The sequence below is a fragment of the Staurois parvus genome, unplaced genomic scaffold, assembly GCF_062004578.1.
Source record: "Staurois parvus isolate SC_StPar_1 unplaced genomic scaffold, SC_StPar_1.0 ptg000003l, whole genome shotgun sequence".
NCBI classification, from domain to species: domain Eukaryota; kingdom Metazoa; phylum Chordata; class Amphibia; order Anura; family Ranidae; genus Staurois; species Staurois parvus.
In genome coordinates this window covers 2,121,521-2,141,741 of record NW_028317799.1, presented here as the reverse complement: position 1 = coordinate 2,141,741, position 20,221 = coordinate 2,121,521, and positions in this window count along the sequence as shown.

The following is a 20,221-nucleotide window of genomic DNA, read 5'->3' as shown; positions in this document are numbered from 1 at the left end:
AGGATGGTACACTCCGAATACTGGCAAGTACCAGCGTTCTTGTTTTTCATGCAGTGCTGGTGCTTTTTCAGCTTGATCTTTGTCAAAGATTTTCCGCATGAATTCTTGGAAGTGTTCTTTCATGTCTGGCTTTCTTTCAAGAGTGCGCTGCAATAGCGCAAGGCGTTTCTCTGCTTGCACTCTGTTGTTGGGAAGACGATGCCGTGGTGTACGGAATGGTAGTGGGGCTACCCAACTGCCTGCTTTGTCTTTGAAGACTTCTCTGTCCATGATCTCAAGGAAGAGGTTATCTTCAACAGATGGTGCTAGTTTGTCATCATCTTGAGTTCTCTCAAACACTTTGTGGCCTAGCTGATCTGAATCTTCAGCTGAGGCTGTATCTTCCAGGAACCTCTGGATGTTCTGGGGATGTGTTGGGTTAGATAGTTTCTCTTTAATCTGCATGCTGTTGTTACATGGGCAAAGACATGATGTGCGACCGTTCTGCAGCAGATTTGTTCTGTAGACATTCACCTTTGCGGGTTTGTGAAGTCCGTCCAGACATACATTTCCAACGATAACCCATCCAAGATCAAGACGTTGAGCAAATGGTGCATTGTGCGGCCCATTGTATTGTTCTCTGACCTTGTGCACTCTCAGTATGTCTCTTCCTAGTAGAAGGACGATTGCAGCATCTGGGTTGAGTGCTGGGATCTTGTCTGCTATTCGCATGAGATGAGGGTAGTGACGTGCCACTTCAGGTGTGGGAATCTCTGACCTGTCATCTGGTATCATGTCACATTCTATGAGGGTAGGAAGAGTCAGCTGCGTCTTTCCATCTAATGACTCGATGGTGTAGTTGTTTGCTCTTCTCCCTGATGTCTCTATAACTCCAGAACATGTCTTCAAGGTATATGGAGTTGAACTTCCTTTGTCACCGAAGAGGTCGAAGAACTCTGTCTTTGCTAGAGACCTGTTGCTTTGTTCGTCTAGGACTGTATACATCTTCACTGCCTTTTCTCTGAGACCGTTGGGATACACTTTGACTAAGCATATCTTGGAGCATGATCTAGAGAGTCCTGGTTCTGTACAGATCTCAGTGCACTTTGAAGTTATCGCTGGTGTTGCACTTTCTTTTTGCTCCCCACCATGATCTTCTTGAGTTGCTGGAACTTCTGATCTCCATGGTGGTGGTCCTGGGTGCATTGCTGACAGATGTCTGTCATTGTTGCATTCTGTGCACCGTATTTCTCTCTTACAGTCTTTTGCAAGATGTTGCATTGAGGCGCAGCATCTGAAACAAATGTGATTGTCTTTAAGGTAAGCCTTGCGCTCCTCTAATGTCTTACTTCTGAAACTGCGACATTTTCTTAGTGGATGAGGCTTGTTGTGTATTGGGCACTGTTTGTCTGGATCCTCAACTTCCTTGCTTGTGTTGTCTTCCTGATTGGCTGCAGCCTCAGGCGGGACTTCTGTCTTCTGCACAGACACTGTTGCTCTGCGTTCTTTGTAGTGTACTGGCGGCTGCTTCTCTGTCCTTGGGGAGCTTGCAACTCTCTTGTTCAGGAAGGCGAAGCTTGGGTCATTGCGTGTCTTAGCTTGGTCTACAACGAATTCAGCGAGGAAGACAAACGGTGGAAATGCAACTCGATAGTCTTTCTTGTATCTGGATGCTTGAGAGACCCACCTTTCTTGCAGGTTGAAAGGGAGCTTCTCGATTATGGGCTCTACTCCACGTGCTGTGTCTAAGTATAAGAGACCTGGCAGAGTTCCACTAGTCTTTGCTGCTTCTATCTCTAGGAGTAGGTCTCCAAGCTCTCTCAGCTTCTGATTGTCTTTGTTTGTCATTTTTGGGCAAGTTTCAATTTTCTTTAAAAGTGCTTCTTCTATTACTTCAGGTGACCCATAGCAGTCTTCCTTTCTCTGCCAGACCATCGCAAGTCCTGCTGTTGCATCATGGACATGCACTGACCTGATTCTTTTGGCCTGCTCTGAGGACTCTGGTCCTAGGTATTTGGCGAGTAGGTCGAGCTTCTCTCTGTCTGTCAGCTCTAAGTTTTGGGTGCTGCTTAGGAAGGATGACCTCCAGGCCCAGTAGTTTTCAGGACGATCGTCGAACTTCAAGAGACCAGTGCTCACCATCTCACGGCGCATCAGGTATTTCGACACGTCTGTAACACTTGCTGTGTCAGGTGCGTTTGTTCTGGGTACAAACGCGGGACTACTGGCTGATAGTGACTGATGGGTTCGTTGAGGTATTTGACTAAGTCTATTTTGGTCAGATGGTTGCTCTCCTCTATTGTAGTCTAGATCTGGTTTTGCATGAGGAGAGGTTATATCGCCATCTACCTGGTTTCTTAGCGTGTTGGCGGTTTGGTATCTGAGCCCGTGATTGGTTGACTTATCACGTGGCGGTTCAGGTTCAGTCTTGTAGTGATGCGTAACATCAAAGCTGTCTGCTCCCAACTGGGTCCTTGATGGTTTCGGTGCATCACTAGGCTGTTTATCAGGGTACAGGGTTGCTTGTGATTGCACGTAGTCACGGGTGCGTTGGAATGTACTGAGAGGTGTTATCAGGGTTTCCAGTACATCGCTCTCTACAAACTGAATATCTGCAGCTCTCGCGAGAACTTCGGCTTCAGCTATGGCTGCTGCAGCTATTTTCTGTTGCTGAAGTATGTGTAAAGAGGCTTGTACTTCTGCCTTTCTCCTAAGCGTTTCTGCTTCTCTCCTTTTCATTTCAGCTTCCCCTTCAGCTTGTCTCTTTTTTATTTCAGCTTCCCTTTCGGCTTGTCTCTTTTTTATTTCAGCTTCCCTTTCGGCTTGTCTCTTTTTTATTTCAGCTTCCCTTTCGGCTTGTCTCTTTTTTATTTCAGCTTCCCCTTCTGCTTGTCTCTTTTTTATTTCAGCCTCCCCTTCGGCTTGTCTCTTTTTTATTTCAGCCTGACTCTTCTGCCGCTCTTCATCTAGGTAGCCTTGCTCTTTCATAAGCTCTGCTTCCTGTATGGCATAGGAGGCCATGGCGCATGCGGCCTCGGCCTTGGCTTGTGCCCTGGCGGCGATAGCGCTGACTGAAGACAAGTTTGTGACGCTAGAATGTCTGGAACTTGTATGCTTACTCCTGGCTGCCCCAGCACTGACTGACGATAGGTCTGTGACGTTTGAATGCCTGGAACTTGAACGCTTAGATCTGGCGGTTTCTGCTTTGGATGACGACAGATCCGATTTGTTATAAGTTCTCGGCGTGCTGCATTGTGACCTAGTTTCCAGCGTACTGTGCATATTTTCTTCCTGTTTGCACGAGATTTTAGGAAGGGTTAATTTAGTGATATCTTTCATATCTTTCATAAAGCGGAGTTAGTTTCACTTTGCTATGCCTTAGACTGGCTGTGCTGTGGGGATTTCACACACACGTGCTGCTGTATTAACAGTTAAGAGTCTTTTCTGTGTTGTGGGGCTTGCTGTAGATTTTTCACACAATGTGCTCTGAAGTAACCGTGTAAGTCTTTTTACTGTCCTGCCTTCTCTGCAGTTATGAAATGGTTACAGAGGATTACAGGCAGTATAACCTTTGATGTCCACACAGTAAAGAGTCGATGATTGATAACCGATGATCTTTTACTGATAACATGTGACATAATGAGAATGAATGAATGTGCGGATGAATGTGGATAAATGCGGTAAAACTGAAATACAAACAGAATAAACAAACATAAGTACATATCTAACTTCCTAGCTATGTGCATAACATTCCACAGTACATAGGAAGGGTACTTACAGACTTTGGGGGTCTAATCAAGCCCATATATGAAGAGGGAACAGCATCCCACATGTACTTGCATTGTAGAATTTCTTCAGTCTGAAGAGATGAGGTCACTTCCTCCCAAGTTAGCAAACAGGAAGTCTCAGGCCTTAAGGGGACAGACACTGCTGAATGCTAAAGAATGCCTTGTGTAATACAAGGCAGCACAGATATAGTGAATGCAGGGTCCGGGGAGACTGGATATAGTGAATGCTGGGTCTGGGGAGACTGGATATAGTGAATGCAGGGTCCGGGGAGACTGGATATAGTGAATGCAGGGTCCAGGGAGACCAGATATAGTGACTGCAGGGTCCAGGGAGACCAGATATAGTGAATGCAGGGTCCGGGGAGACTGGATATAGTGAATGCTGGGTCTGGGGAGACTGGATATAGTGAATGCTGGGTCTGGGGAGACTGGATATAGTGAATGCAGGGTCCGGGGAGACTGGATATAGTGAATGCAGGGTCCAGGGAGACCAGATATAGTGAATGCAGGGTCCGGGGAGACTGGATATTGTGAATGCAGGGTCTGGGGAGACCAGATATAGTCTCCCCAGACCCTGCATTCACTATATCTGGTCTCCCAGGACCCTGCATTCACTATATCTGGTCTCCCCGGACCCTGCATTCCCTATATCTGGTCTCCCAGGACCCTGCATTCACTATATCTGGTCTCCTAGGACCCTGCATTCACTATATCTGGTCTCCCCGGACCAGGGGCGGACTGATCATCCGAACGCTCGAGATGCCCCTGGTACCTTTCATGGTACCCCATGAGATGCCCCTGGTACCTTTCATTGGCTTTTTCATGGGCTTTTTTGGGTGTTGGTGAGGACACAGGGGCCCCATGATCCCCTATTGCCCGGGAGCCCCATGATTTGTCAGTCCGCCCCTGCCCCGGACCCTGCATTCACTATATCTGGTCTCCCCGGACCCTGCATTCACTATATCCGGTCTCCCCGGACCCTGCATTCACTATATCTGGTCTCCCCGCACCCTGCATTCACTATATCTGGTCTCCCAGGAACCTGCATTCACTATATCTGGTCTCCCCGGACCCTGCATTCACTATATCTAGTCTCCCCGGACCCTGCATTCACTATATCTGGTCTCCCCGGACCCTGCATTCACTATATCTGGTCTCCCCGGACCCTGCATTCACTATAACCGGTCTCCCAGGACCCTGCATTCACTATATCTGGTCTCCCCAGACCCTGCATTCACTATATCTAGTCTCCCCGGACCCTGCATTCACTATATCCGGTCTCCCAGGAACCTGCATTCACTATATCTGGTCTCCCCGGACCCTGCATTCACTATATCTGGTCTCCCCGGACCCTGTATTCACTATATCCGGTCTCCCAGGACCCTGCATTCACTATATCTGGTCTCCCAGGACCCTGCATTCACTACATCCGGTCTCCCACAGTACACACAACATGGAAATTTAATTTTTTTAGTAAATATAAACTGCTAAATGCCTTTTCTCAACAGCAGTTACAGCAATCTTGTGACTTCTATCAGTGTCCAGCAGTGCACATTTTAAAGCTTGTAGGAGGAGTTTTCATTCTGCTTTAGGAGGATTCAGAACCCCTGACCTCTGTCTGGAGAGTGTTGATTGGCCCTGTGCTGATCACAGGAACTCTCCCAAGAAAAAAAAAACCTCTCTAGCAATACACAGCAAACTGAGCATGTGCAGCATGCCCCAGAGCCTCCGTTCTATCAGGAGATATATAGTAGACACTCGAAGAATGGGAGGATCAGAGAAGACAGGATCAAACATCCTTTTTACACAATATAGAGGATTAGATTCCACAGTGAGTATAACAATCATGCTTTACTGCATATACAGACTGATTTTTCTGTTGTGGGTTTATTAACACTTTAAGCCTTGTCAGCACAGGACAGGAAGTCTGCTGCAGGCAGAATCTCTGGGTGAAAATGAAGGTGAAAAAAGCCTAATAAAAAGAAAACGAATGCAGTTGCCACATCTACAGACTACTATTTTTTTTTCTTAGGTTTAGATGCACTTTAATGACACTTGAATTCCATGCAACCAATCAAAAGTTCAGTCATCACAAGTCCTTTTCAAGGCATATCAGTCTATCAGACGAGGATGGTAGATTGATGGTGAATCTACTCCTGAATGAGAAACACCACAAAGTTCTGTTCAAATAATTTACTAGTAACTACAAAGCAAAGCCTATTTGTTTCATATTTTTAAATATGATGACCCCGATAAATAAATGACCCCGACCAAGTCATTGCAGTTAGAACAAGACGCAGCAATTGTAGACCAAGTCCTTCCCCTAGTAGAGTCTGTGTACACCGGCTGAATGCAAAGCACTAGCGCACTTTGGCGAAGCAAGAACAGTAATTGAAACAACCTTATTATTCGAAATGGAAATGCGTGGGATCCTAATAACAATTTTATTGCATATTTTAATTCTCCGTCCCATCTATACATAGATTCATTTCGGTGGAAAGCATTTGAGTAATGCTCACCAAATTTGCCTATGGTGGTTCTGTTGTAAAGCTAAGCCATCCAAATCTATATCTGGAAACTATAACATCTTTTAAAACAAATTAACTTATGTAGTAGCAGTTAATCCTGGGTGTCAAGCTATGCTGCCTTTTTTTTTTTTTTTTTCCTAAGCAATTTAAAAGATAATTTCCCTCTGGACTCAACAGCATTTAAATATGCTGTTCGAATTGCTGGTGAATCTACTCCTGAATGAGAAACGCCACAAAGTTCTGTTCAAATAATTTACTAGGAACTACAAAGCAAAGCCTATTTGTTTCATATTTTTAAATACTTTAAGGTTTTGTATGTGATTAGGAAAAGTCTCGACAACGTGACCGCATTGTGAAGTGTCGTTGTCACTAGGACTTCGAGGTAGGAGGAGTTGTGAACTTAATTTGTTCTTCAGAATTAATGGTGGAATTGTACTAAAAGAGGACTTTAACCCCTTCACGGCTAAGGGTAAAACAAATCTTAATGCCTAAGCACAATTTTGCAATGTTGACATGTGTTAGTAAAACCGTACATATCATCACAACTACCGTATTTTCCTGTGTATAAGACGACCCCCTACTTTTCCTGTTAAAATATAGGGTTTGTGCTATACTCACCGTATAAGACTACCCCTCTTCCAATGCACACCAAATAAAAATTAAAAAACATAAGATTTGATTTCAATATGGTATGGTATGCCAATGATGGGGTACGATTCCTCCCACTGACACCAATGATGGGGCACGATTCTTCACTCTGACACCAATGATGGGGCACGATTCCTCGCTCTGACACCAATGATGGGGCACGATTCCTCACACTGATACCAATGATGGGGCACGATTCCTCCCACTGATACCAATGATGGGGCACTATTCCTCCCACTGACACCAATGATGGGGCACTATTCCTCCCACTGACACCAATGATGGGGCAATATTCCTCCCACTGATACCAATGATGGGGCACTATTTCTCCCACTGACACCAATGATGGGGCACTATTCCTCCCACTGATACCAATGGTGGGGCACTATTCCTCCCACTGATACCAATGATGGGGCACGATTCTTCACTCTGACACCAATGATGGGGCCCGATTCCTCGCTCTGACACCAATGATGGGGCACGATTCCTCCCACTGATACCAATGATGGGGCACTATTCCTCCCACTGATACCAATGATGGGGCACTATTCCTCCCACTGACACCAATGATGGGGCACTATTCCTCCCACTGACACCAATGATGGGGCAATATTCCTCCCACTGATACCAATGATGGGGCACTATTTCTCCCACTGACACCAATGATGGGGCACTATTCCTCCCACTGATACCAATGGTGGGGCACTATTCCTCCCACTGATACCAATGATGGGACACTATTCCTCCCACTGATACCAATGGTGGGGCACTATTCCTCCCACTGATACCAATGATGGGGCACTATTCCTCCCACTGATACCAATGATGGGGCACTATTCCTCCCGCTGATACCAATGATGGGGCACTATTCCTCCTGCTGATACCAATGATGGGGCACGATTCCTCCCACTGATACCAATGATGGGGCACTATTCCTCCCACTGACACCAATGATGGGGCACTATTCCTCCCACTGACACCAATGATGGGGCAATATTCCTCCCACTGATACCAATGATGGGGCACTATTTCTCCCACTGACACCAATGATGGGGCACTATTCCTCCCACTGATAACAATGGTGGGGCACTATTCCTCCCACTGATACCAATGATGGGACACTATTCCTCCCACTGGTACCAATGATGGGGCACGATTCTTCACTCTGACACCAATGATGGGGCACGATTCCTCGCTCTGACACCAATGATGGGGCACGATTCCTCACACTGATACCAATGATGGGGCACTATTCCTCCCACTGATACCAATGATGGGGCACTATTCCTCCCACTGACACCAATGATGGGGCACTATTCCTCCCACTGACACCAATGATGGGGCAATATTCCTCCCACTGATACCAATGATGGGGCACTATTTCTCCCACTGACACCAATGATGGGGCACTATTCCTCCCACTGATACCAATGGTGGGGCACTATTCCTCCCACTGATACCAATGATGGGACACTATTCCTCCCACTGATACCAATGATGGGGCACTATTCCTCCCACTGATACTAATGATGGGGCACTATTCCTCCCACTGACACCAATGATGGGGCACGATTCCTCGCTCTGACACCAATGATGAGGCACTATTCCTCCCATTGACACCAAAGTGCCGCCCTGACGTATACCAGCGTATAAGATGACCCCCGACGTTTGAGAAGATTTTCAAGGGTCAAAAAGTCATCTTATACGCCGGAAAATACGGTACTTTGTACATCCAGGTAGATTATACCACAGGTTTTTTTTCAGGACAAATTGGGCTTTTATTTGGTGGTAAATGGTAATGAATATCTCCGGATTTTTGTTTTATTATCAAAGGAAAACTGGCCCAAAATAGTAACAAAAACAAAATCTTTTTTTTTATTTAGCTGTGTGTTTCTTGTTACTACCATAACCTATCACCAAAGAACAACCCAAAATAATTTCTCCAGCCCTTGACGATCACAGCGATACCATATATGTGTATGTTATTTGTTGTCTTGAGGTCTTGAGAATGCCCTGTGGGTGGGACGAAACGTGTTGACGTACTTTCGGCTGGCCGTCCCAACGTCCTGCGTAATTTCCGGTGAGTGGAACGCACGCCGGGCCGTGCGTTCCAAGTGGCCATCTTGCTTAGTGGAGGAGGCTTTTTCTGAGGTCTGTCATCCTGCTGTGTACCTGGCTGTGAGGTCTTGCTACAGGAACTGTGGAAAATTTGTTTTGTGTCTACAATAAATGCTGGTTATTACCTTTTAAAATGTGAGTGGTCTGGTTTAAAGCTAATTAAGAGTGAGAGTTATAACGGTATTACACTATTAGTTTTTTTCTTCTTCCTGGAATCTGGTGGAGTCGGCGAGGGGAGGAATCGGAGGAATTTCTATATCTTAGAGGTGGCAATATTTGGAGGTTATAAAGTAGGTCCAGGAAACCCTAAATAATCCTGAAAGGCGTTATACTCACCAAATATCTGGTGAGTGCGGTTCATGTTGGTTTTGCACTGGTGGATGGTGGAAGGATTACTATTGGCACTGAAGAATTTTATGAAAATATAAGTTTTTTTGGTCACTGGACGTTTCTTTGTATGTGTCACTGGACTTTTTGTTTTTTGTATGTGTCATTGGACTTTTTTGTTTTTTGTATGTGTCACTGGACTTTTTGTTTTTTGTTTGTGTCACTGGATTTTTTGTTTTTTGTATGTGTCACTGGACTTTTTGTTTTTTGTTTGTGTCACTGGATTTTTTGTTTTTTGTATGTGTCACTGGACTTTTTTGTTTTTGACACTTTATAAAATTGTAATATTTGTATTAATATTATTTATAGGATAAGGTATTTATCATTTTGTTTTTCACATATACTGATTGATTTTGTGTTTTGCGCTGTTTTTTAAGTTGATAATATCATCACAACTACTTTGTACATCCAGGTGAATTATACCACGGTTTTTTTTTCAGGACAAATTTGGTGGTAAATGGTAATGAATATCGCCTGATTTTTGTTTTATTATCAAAGGAAAACTGGCCCAAAATAGTAACAAAAAAAATCTTTTTTTTTTTTTTAGCTGTGTGTTTCTTGTTACTACCATAACCTACCACCACAGAACAACCCAAAATAAATTCTCCAGCCCTTAACGATCACAGCGATACCATATATGTGTATGTTATTTGTTGTTTGTACCATAGTACAGCCCACAAACAATAGTGCGCATTTTGTTTTTGTCTTTTTTCAGTAAAACACACTGACACCAATTTTTTTTTAAATCCTGACCTCTGACCCTGACCTTGACCCAAACACTTAACCTAGCACTGAACTAGATCAAACCTTGATCTAGGTATTTATTTTTTTTAATATTTATTTATTTATCCTTTTTTTTTTTCCAACAAACATTTTTTTTCCCTCTATGCCAGGAGTTTGAGAGATACAATGTATCTCTCTCCTCCATTCATAGAGAGAAAAAAAACAAGGGGGCGAGGCTGTACAGTGACTGATCACTGTGATAGCCAATCAGAGGCTATCACAGCGATCATGTGACCAGGAATCGGGAGTCCCGGGTCCCGATCGTTAGAATCAGCTCTATGGTCAGCTGGCAGCAACACTCTGATAGCACGGGACTGCCCGAGAAGGCCGTGGAAGGCAGTGGTGGAGGGGTGGCATCTTCTCTCACTGCTTGTAAAAGCAATCCTGCAGCTAATTAGCCACTAGGATTGCTTTTACATGAAAGCCGATCACCGGCTTTGAAAAAATAATACCAAAATGATGCTCATGCGTGCCCCCTACCCAGAAAAGCAAAATCACGTGTATCTATACTTGATTTTGCAGACTCGTGCCGCCCCGTAGCAGTATTTCTGCTATAGGTCGGACGGGAAGCGGTTAATATCACTTTAAACATTTGCATGCTTACAACCTAGTTGAAACAGTTTTGGGGAGAACCTTTTCTGTTCTATCATGACTGTGCCCCTGTTAGATATGTGCGACATTACAAATCAAAATTTAGCTGAAATTTTTGTTATTCGGATATTTGGATGTATCCAAATCTCTGAATTACAACGGTAATGAATTTCAATGAATCTGAAATAAACAACAACAAATTAATTTGTATTCATTTGTTTGCAAGAGATAGAGAATAAACAGGTGGCGCACACACCTAGTGCATTATCCAAGGTTTATTGAAAGGAGTGAAAAATAAAAACATACTCACAGACGAAGCATGTATCTAAAAAGCATTACAAGGCATCACCAGCAAGGCTCCCATCATCCATCCACTACACATCTGCATCAGAGGCTGATCAGTAGCTCTGAGGAAAGGGATTAGTCCCCGAAACGCGTCAGCCATTTGACCGCACTGACAGTTGGAACACCTTGCGTGCCGTTGTGGCCATCGTCATTATGCAAATGCTTTTTAGATACATGCTTCGTCTGTGAGTATGTTTTTGTTTTTCACTCCTTTCAATAAACCTTGGATAATGCACTAGGTGTGTGCGCCACCTGTTTATTCTCTATCTAATGACTGATCTCCCTATCTGAGGAGGGCTGCACCCCTGAAGCATTTCCTTTGCTTGTTGCTGTCCTGGTTCTCTTGGCTTCTCTTTTGGCTGTGCATATCCTGAGGCGCTGGAGAATACATATGATATCCAGTTCATTTGTTTGCAACTTCAGATGGTTCACCAAGTTCAATAATATGTGTCACACTCTAATCCAGGTCAGCTTGGCCTTCAGGAGGTCAAGGGATACCAAGGGGGACCACCAGGAGCATGCAATGGATATTCTGGCTGCATTAAATATAACTGCAATCAGGCGTCTCACATATCTGGGTATGCCTTCCACCGGCTTACCTAGGAGGGCTGAAGTGGAGATTTGATAAGATTAACCTGTGTAAGTGAATATATAAAATTATGTGTGAATCCAGAATTGCTTTGTTTTGCTACAAGTCCACCACGTATGGAGAACCGTTCCCTCCTGTCCACAGCCGGAGGAGGCCCCCTAAACAAAAGACGCCAAGCGGGAGGGTACCAAATACCACTACAAGAAAACCTTATAATTAGCTTCGATCAACAAAGTATTGATATCATTTTTGGAATTAGTTTATTCCACTCCGTCACCTCTAATACTTCCTCAGGCCTTGTTCCCAATGTTCCATATAGGGTAACTTGGAGGAATCCATTTGTAAGATAGCGTATATCATGGATATATGACCAGTGTGTTTATCTAGAGTTCTACAGAGATGTTCCATTGGAGTCAATGAGGACAAGTCACTGGTGTGTCTAAGGGTATGAAGAAAGTGGTTATTTGTGAGAGGCGATAGAGTTCCTTAGTGGGGAGGTGATGTTGCTCCTGAAATACTATGCTAGGTATGGGGTCTCTATGGTTGCAAAAATCCACCAACCGAAGAAAACCTTTATTTGTCCACCATTCAAAAGCAGAGGGGCTGAGTCCCAGGGGAAATGTCGGATTGCTCAATAAAGGAGCTAAGGGAGTGTGTGTGTGTATGGGGGGGGGGGGGGGGGGGTTTAAAGCCATGCCTATTGGTCAATCTATCCCATAAGGAAAGGGAAAACAATAACATGGGAAACAAAATTGCGGGTGTTTATCCTTGGCTTTCAGCCATGTCATATGGCTGATCGAGATGTTAGGGATATGGGACAATTCCAAATGCATCCACAGGGGGTGATCATGTTTAGAATGATAGTGTATCAATGGGACCAATTGGGCAGCATAAAAATATTTAGATAGGTCTGGGGGCCCCAAAAAGAGTATGTCTATTCACCCTGGGTCTCTTATTTCCCCATATGAATTTTAACCCCTCCTGTTGGAAAATATGTAATTCTGACATCTTTAGCATTATCGGCAAGGTACAAAACAGGTACAAGATTTTAGGTAAAGTATTCATTTTTACTGAGTACAATCTACCGAACCATGATGGGGGATGGATGGCCCATTTGGAAAGATCGTCCGGCAGTTTTTTATATAGGGGGGGATAATTTTGTTGATACAGGGTGTCCACGAAATAGGTTAGATTAATTACTTTTCCATTTCAATCAAAAATGCTGTCATTATCTGCAAAATTCAATGCAATATGGCAATCCAGAGGCATACTTTACATTGTTGGTGTACAGATTGCCCCAGAAATGTCATTTCCAGCTTGTGTGATTGGCTCACTGATGCTTCTAGAAGTCTGCACTAAGATACAAGTCAAATTTTAGACATCCCCTGCAATAGAAACTTCATTTTTGGTGAGATTCTCCCTAAATCCTAATTACATCTAAAAGGGATGAGGATAGTGCAACTTTTCATAATCCCGAGAGTTCACCAGGTGGTTTTAATGAACCAGACCCTCCTATTCAGAATCATCATCCAAGGGACAAGGTGAAATAAACAGCTATTTCTTCGGAGCAAGGAAAAGGTTGGAATCTGTAACAAGGTTTGTTAAAATCCTTTCAATGTACCTTGATCACCCAGAGAGGATTGTTTTTTTTTTCCAACAAAAGTGTAGATTGTGCCACTAGTGGCACCACATATTAGGCTTAATAGAAAAGCAAAATATTAAAAATATAATATATTAAATATGTTCAAAATTATCGACTTCTTTTTTTGTATAATACTATATTATAATACTTTTGAATTGTATGCAACATAGTTTGTCTTCCTTTTTTAATTTAGATTTATATTTTATATTTGTCGATCTGGATAGATTTTTTTTTCAACTTAAACTATGCTATCAGCATTTTGATATGTGAAATGGATATAATAAGACCTAAAGCTCACTCTCTCTATACACAACACATCTTAAAAAAAAGGTAAAGGTTGTTACAGAGTTTCAATAATATTTTTTTTTTCCGTGGCAGGAGTTAACGCACCATCATATAAATCCCTAGAGGAAGCAAGATAGCTGAAAGCAACTACAAATTTAAAGTTTTAGTTTAAAAGCTATAAAACTTGAGATTTTAATAACAGATTGTGCAAATTGCTCCATAAATCATGCGGGAATTGAGTCACACAGTAGTTCACAGAAATAAAGAGAGTTTATAAAAAAAAATACACATACACATGAAATCTAACAATCGTAACACAAGTGGAATATCAATTGGAGGCCTTCTAAAGCGTTCAAAATAAAAATATATGTAAAAATATAATGTAAAAGGCCCCATAAACCACACTGTCTGGTCTATAGGGTACTGTACCATTTTGCCTTAAAATAGTAGGCATCTCAATATCTCTTCTGCCTTACCAATCCGAAAAAATTAATTTATCAACCAATTTAGGAATTTCCGGAACAGAGGTGAAGATCCAAATCTTACGATCATGTGGTCAACCAAGCATCAAAAACTTTTGGTTTATTGATTACAGTACATTATCTATCTATCTATCTATCTATCTATCTATCTATCTATCTATCTATCTATTATCTATCTATCCATCTATCTATCTATCTCTCTATTATCTATCTCTCTATTATCTATCTCTCTATTATCTATCTATCTATTATCTATCTCTCTATTATCTATCTATCTATCCATCTATCTATCCATCTATCTATTATCTATCTATCTATCTATCTATTATTTATCTATCTATCTATCCATCTATCTATCCATCTATCTATTATCTATCTATCTATCTATCTATTATCTATCTATCTATCTATCCATCTATCTATTATCTATCCATCTATTATCTATCCATCTATCTATTATCTATCTATCTATCTATCTATCTATCTATCTATCTATCTATCTATCTATCTATCTCTCTATTATCTATCTATCCATCTATCTATTATCTATCTATCTATCTCTCTATTATCTATCTATCCATCTATCTATTATCTATCTATCTATCTCTCTATTATCTATCTATCCATCTATCTATCTATCTCTCTATTATCTATCTATCTATTATCTATCTCTCTATTATCTATCTATCTATCCATCTATCTATCCATCTATCTATTATCTATCTATCTATCTATTATTTATCTATCTATCTATCTATCCATCTATCTATTATCTATCTATCTATCTATCCATCTATCTATTATCTATCCATCTATCTATTATCTATCCATCTATCTATTATCTATCTATCTATCTATCTATCTATCTATCTATCTATCTATCTATCTCTCTATTATCTATCTATCCATCTATCTATTATCTATCTATCTATCTCTCTATTATCTATCTATCCATCTATCTATCTATTTATCTATCTCAAAGGGGAGAACGTGCTGGTCGCACAAAACATGTCAGGGGAATCCACCAGACTGACGCCTGCAGCCACTACTGAGCCCATATGATAGTTCATGTGAGTTTTGATACTGTTCATTTGGATATTTTCATCTTAACCTCCCTGTCGGTATTCCCGAGTGTAGCTCGGGGTAAAATTTCAATACCAAGAGCGGTAACCCCAAGCTACACTCGGGCTTACCCTGTGGCGTTGCTCAGGGAGTCCCTGCAGCACTTACCTTGTCCTTTGCTCCCGCGATGTGTCCCCTGCAGCGTCCCCGGCCATCTCCTCCGGCCGATGCCGGCATCTGGCTTCCGTGTTCCGGTCCCTGTGACGTCGGGACGTACGGGCGCCGGAACCGGCGGCAAATTTAAAATTTTTTAAAAATGTCATTTTTTTAAAAATGATTATTATATCGTAAAACATTGCTGTTTCAATGCATTTCACATATATTTTGTCCCTACAGCTTTGTCCGGCGCCCTGCCTGCATTTTGTCTGTTCTTTCTGCCTGGAAACTTAGAAAAGTCCATGGTGTCCAAAAAGCGTCCCTTTATGTCAAAAGCGGTTTTAGACCAGCTAGAGAGCAGCGATAGTAAATCAGAACCACTTGCAGAATTGAGTGATAATGATTCGTGGGGGAAATTCGTGATTAGACACTGAAAACAATTTTGCGACTTTGCTCAACGATGTGCGAATTTGCCTCTGTATTTCAAATTTCAGTGTTTTGGTTTGATTATATTATTGAATTAAATATATTATTATTATATTATTATTTTTTATGATTATTTATTACATTATAATTTATGATTTCAGGTTTCAGGTTTTATCATACCCGGAATGTTTACTAGACTCTTGTTCGGACAGATTTCAGTGAGTTATTCCTAAAAATTACAGCCTACAATAAAAAACTACATATTTCCATGCAAAAAAATGGTACCGCTTTCAGCACAAAAGATCGGAAATAATCATACTGCCGAGGAGGTTATTAAAACCTACTACACTATCAGTACTACTTTGCCTCCTGGCTCGTTTATTGCGAGCCCTATAAGGTGGAGCTTCTGGAGAGTGCCATTGGGACTTTGGACTGCGTTGGACCTACCGGAGAGCCCATGGTGACCCCCGAGTGTGAGTCCCATCATCCTTGAGAGTTCACCATTAGTGCCGGATGTTCCATTATCGCTGACCAGACCTAGATGCTTCTATGGATATCACATACATATAATGCCCATATTATATGTATTTCTGGTAAGTGCATTATTGTACCAGATTCTTTTCACCAGAAGGTTGGAGTCATGGACCATTGAGCACTACTTGTCACATCCAGTGTAATGACTTTTTCACCACTGTCACTCCCGGTATATATTATCAACCAATCACCTGGACTTTGTACAGCTGATTTTTTGCACTTGTGTCATAGATTAACACTTGTATTTATACATCTAAACTTATGAATTATACTGGTTCAATTTAGTTTTAGAGCTGCATATTTTAATCATATAATATTTACAGGTGCAACAAGTTGCAAAACAAGAAAAACTGGGCATAGATGGCTCACATTTTGGTCATTCAACACACAAGAGACAAAGAGAAAATCAATTGATTACCCTATCCATAAGAACAGCATAAATGAGGAATATACATTGTAATCAAGCAGCCGTGTTTGTCTGATTACGATCGCACTGCTGAACAGTGGCTGCGTTTGATGGGATGCAATCACTGTTTGGCTGATAATATTCCACTGGTCCCAGCCAATGTTTGAATACATTTTTGTGAAGCCAGATGGTGTTTTCTGGGTCATTTACGGCTCAAATGTCTGTGTTAATCAGATGATGTTCAAGCCATCTATGTGATGACATTCTAGTATAAATTATATACTAATAGTATTAAATGTTAACTTATATATATATTGGATAAAGATCAATAGAATAACGCAAGAAGAGACAATTAATTGATCTATTTATCACTCTCTTGTATTCTACATGTATTACAGATGTGGTCTTACTCATGTAGAACCCTCCTAGTTAGCTAGGGGGAGCTAGACTCTAATTGCTGGCCAGGAGGGCTGAGTAGTGGCCTGGGTATGATATCTAGCAGGGGTCAAATTGTGGTCAGAGCTGAGATGCTCTGCAGACTAGCTCTCTAGAACTTTCCCCTGCTCTAGGATTTTGGAGAAAGATCTAGAAGCAGTGGACTATAGGCAGAAGAAACACCAGCCAGCTTTAGTTCCTAACATTGGCATCAAGCTGTTCATTACACAATTATTGTTCTCAGCTTCCTCAAAATTCCTTTTTTTATCTGCTGTGATCTGACTTCTGATTAGAAGGTGGCTATGCTCATTCACCATGGTTCCAATGTTGCATACATAGTTATATAATCTGGCTGAAAAAAGAAAAAAGTCCATATAGTTCAATCATTAAAAAAAAAGTTATAATCCTACACCCACAAATGATCCAGAGGAAGGCAAAAAAAACCCCCAGCAAAGCATGATCCAATTTGCTTCTTTTGGGAAAAAAAATCCTTCCTGATCCCCGAGAGGCAATCAGATATTCCCTGGATCAACTTTACCTATAAATGTTAGTAACCAGTTATATTCTGTGAATCCAAGAAAGAATCCAGGACTTTTTTAAAAGCAATAGGCTGAGCTGGCCAGAACCAACTCTTGAGGGGAGTCTATTCCACATTCTCACAGCTCTCACTGTGAAGAAACCTTTCCATGTTTGGAGATGAAATTTCTTTTCCTCCAGACGTAAAGAGCGCCCCCTTGTCCTCTGTGATGACCTCAGGGTGAATAGCTCTACACCGAGTTCACTATATGAACCATATATCCCCCTTATGTATTATACATGGAGATCGTATCCCCCCTTATGTATTATACATGGAGATCGTATCCCCCCTTATGTATTATACATGGAGATCGTATCCCCCCTTATGTATTATACATGGAGATCGTATCCCCCTTTATGTATTATACATGGAGATCGTATCCCCCCTTATGTATTATACATGGAGATCGTATCCCCCCTTATGTATTATACATGGAGATCATATCCCCCCTTATGTATTATACATGGAGATCATATCCCCCCTTATGTATTATACATGGAGATCATATCCCCCCTTATGTATTATACATGGAGATCATATCCCCCCTTATGTATTATACATGGTGATCATATCCACCCTTATGTATTATACATGGTGATCATATCTCCCCTCATGTATTATACATGGAGATCATATCTCCCCTTATGTATTATACATGGAGATCATATCCCCCTTATGTATTATACATGGAAATCATATCCCCCCTTATGTATTATACATGGAGATCATATCCCCCCTTATGTATTATACATGGAGATCATATCCCCCCTTATGTATTATACATGGAGATCATATCCCCCTTATGTATTATACATGGAGATCATATCCCCCCTTATGTATTATACATGGTGATCATATCCCCCCTTATGTATTACACATGGAGATCATACCCCCCCTTATGTATTACACATGGAGATCATATCCCCCCTTATGTATTATACATGGAGATCATATCCCCCCTTATGTATTATACATGGAGATCATACCCCCCTTATGTATTACACATGGAGATCATATCCCCCCTTATGTATTATACATGGAGATCATACCCCCCCTTATGTATTATACATGGAGATCATATCCCCCTTATGTATTATACATGGAGATCATATCCCCCTTATGTATTATACATGGTGATCATATCCCCCCTTATGTATTATACATGGAGATCATATCCCCCTTATGTATTATACATGGAGATCATATCCCCCCTTATGTATTATACATGGAGATCATACCCCCCTTATGTATTATACATGGAGATCATATCCCCCCTTATGTATTATACATAGAGATCATATCCCCCCTTATGTATTATACATGGAGATCATATCCCCCCTTATGTATTACACATGGAGATCATATCCCCCCTTATGTATTATACATGGAGATCATATCACACCTAGTTCCCATGGCACCTGTGTCCCTTCTTCTATCTCTTCTTCTGGGGGGAGGTGCTGCCCCCCCATTAAAAATGCCACCCTAGGCAAGTGCCTTGTTTGCCTTGTGGTACATACATGTCATACCCCCCCCCCCTTAATCTCCTCTTCTCAAGAGAGAATAAATTCAGTTCCTCTAATCTTTCCTCATAGCTGAGCTCCTCCATGCCTCTTATCAGTTTGGTTGCCCTTCTCTGTACTTTCTCCAGTTCCCCAATGTTCTTTTTGTGAATTGGTGCCCAAAACTGAACTGCATATTCCAGATGAGGTATTACTAATGATTTGTACCGCGGGAAATGAGATCTCTCTCTCTGGAGTCTATACCTCTTTTAATACAAGAGACAATTTTGCTCGCTTTAGAAACCGCAGGTTAGCATTGCATGCCATTATTAAGCTTGTGATCTACCAGAACTCCCAGATCCTTCTCCACCATTGATTCCCCCAGTTGTACCCCCCTACTATGTATGATGCATGCATATTCTTATCCCCCAAGTGCAGAACCTTACATTTATCAACATTAAACCTCATTTGCCACATAGTTGCCCCATTTCACAGTGCATTGAGGTCGGCTTGTAAGTTGTTGAAGTATGTAGGAATGTATGTAGAAATGTAGCCACCCTCAATTGCTCTTGGACTATTGAATGTATAGTGTGCATAGAGCAGTGCACATGGCCACAACTAACATGTACTGTGCATTCCAAACAGACAGAAGTAGGGGGAAAAGTGAGGTTCTTGGCATTGCCAATAAGAACAAAAGAAAGCGCACCAACCTCAGCAATAAAATCAATTGTATTCAAATAAAATATATACTCACAAACGTACAAAAAGCATATAATGTCCAAAAGTGGATCACAAGAAAAGAGATCCCTTCTTCCTCGGAACCAAGTTTGGATCTGAGGAGGAAGAGATATCCCTTTGAAACGCGTCAGCCTTATACAGGGAGTGTCCCTTCCAGTGGGATTTGCACACTATTTGAACTCTTGTGATCCACTCTTGGACATTGTATGCTTTTGTACTGCTT